This window comes from Rousettus aegyptiacus, unplaced genomic scaffold, assembly GCF_014176215.1.
Source record: "Rousettus aegyptiacus isolate mRouAeg1 unplaced genomic scaffold, mRouAeg1.p scaffold_m13_p_3, whole genome shotgun sequence".
In the NCBI taxonomy this organism is placed as follows: domain Eukaryota; kingdom Metazoa; phylum Chordata; class Mammalia; order Chiroptera; family Pteropodidae; genus Rousettus; species Rousettus aegyptiacus.
In genome coordinates this window covers 156,851,609-156,853,377 of record NW_023416306.1, presented here as the reverse complement: position 1 = coordinate 156,853,377, position 1,769 = coordinate 156,851,609, and the positions used below count along the sequence as shown (strand labels likewise).

The following is a 1,769-nucleotide window of genomic DNA, read 5'->3' as shown; positions in this document are numbered from 1 at the left end:
AGAATCTCTAGTTTTAAGAAATATTCCTGCTGGTTATCTGTTTAATCTTAGTGTTTTATATGACATCACACTTATTACTTAGATTTAGATTTGTGGTAGGCAATGAGGACTCTGAAAATACTTAAATGTAAATTATGATGTCATTAGGGATGAGGTGTGTAATGAGGTAAGTATTTGGGCCTATGATGAAATAAACGTAGGGTTTGTGGAAAACTCAGAAAGTTTAGTTCTCATACTAAATCCTATAAAATAAAAATAGTGTATTAACTACATTTTACAGATGGGGCAACTGAGGCAGACAGAGATTAAGTAAAATTTACCCAAAATCACAAAGCTAGTCCTGATTAGAACTAAATTTAATCCAGGTTGTCTGGCACCAGAATCAATGTTCTGGGTAGTCAGAAGCATCATTTTACAACCCAAATATCAGGTGGCCTACAAGGATGGAATATTGCAGGAAGAGAAAATTACTAACATTGCTTAAATAATGGCCAAAGTCCAGGAAATAAGAAAGAGAGTTTAATATCAAAGCTCACCCCTCCTTTTTTTCTTTTTTTTCTTTTTATTTTTCGTTTTCATTTTCTTTTCTTTTATTCTTTCTTTCTTTCTTTCTTTCTTTCTTTCTTCTTTCTTCGGAGAGGAGGTCGTGTCTAGATCTCGCTCTCTCTCTCTCTCTCTTTCTCTCTCTCTCTCTCTCTCTCTCTCTCTCTCTCTCTTTCTCTTTCTCTTTCTCTTTCTTTCTTTCGTCAGGGGTCATCTCATTGTTTCTATCTCTGAATGAAGCCAGGTCAGGGCCTGCAGGAGCAGGTGTCCAGAGGGATCTCATGACAAGAGTGCAGTGCCATAGGACGAAGGGTCCTAGAAGACTCCAAAAGGTATGTGTGACGTGGCAGGGGTACTCAAAAACAGGCCAGAGGAACTAATGGAGAGGAGGACCATCTATTCTGTCAAATATCTTCAGAATACCTGACAGCTTATGAAAGGTTTCAACAGAAAATGCCTGTATGAAAACTTTGAGACGGAAATTGAGGCACACAAAGGAAACTATCCATTTAGAGATAATTCTTAAGACAAGAGAAAGACTAATAAATCATTTTGACTTTCTGAAATCTAGCAGTTTTCTTAAATATCTATTAAGAATGGATCATATTAGTCTATAGCCATGCCACCCTGAACGAGCCCATCCCATCTAATCTCAGAAGCTAAACAGGGTTGGGCCTGGTTAGTACTTGGATGGGAGACCACCTAGAAAAACCAGGTGCTGTAGGTGTGAAAAATAAAAAAATAAGGGATTGTAAACTGACAAGGTCCTTGCAATCTGTGAGGTCAACCAAGGGTTGGTTGCCTCACCAAAAAAAAAAAAAAAAAAGAATGGATCATATTAGCTAATATCTTCATTAGGAATTTAGGAATAATGGAGTACATTACTTGTGTCTCAATTTTAAGGCTTTTGTTGTTGTTGTTGTTGTTGCTATTTTATGACCTTGAAGTTCTCCCCTCACAAGCCACCACCACCATTATACACTTTAGAGTGCCCCTTAAATTTTAGAGAGCAGAGGCTGGTGCCTTATCTGATTCTCTCTGACATTTCTCAGACCGCAGGGGAAAAAAATATGGTGATACGAGGGTCCTACGCACAAGTGATTGCATCAGCACTGGTCTAGGTAACAGATGCTTTTGTAATCTACAAACTTGCTCTAAGGATACTTTAGAATCCCAATCCCCGAGGTTTTAAGAGAAAATTTGTGAGTACATTTCAATCATCGTAA

The 1,769-nt window shown here is 37.8% G+C and overlaps 1 pseudogene; it reads left to right on the top strand.

Annotated features, from left to right (window-relative positions):
* Positions 1-1,152: 1,152 nt before the first annotated feature.
* On the top strand, positions 1,153-1,270 carry LOC118600666 (annotated as a pseudogene).
* The last annotated feature ends 499 nt before the right edge of the window (positions 1,271-1,769 follow it).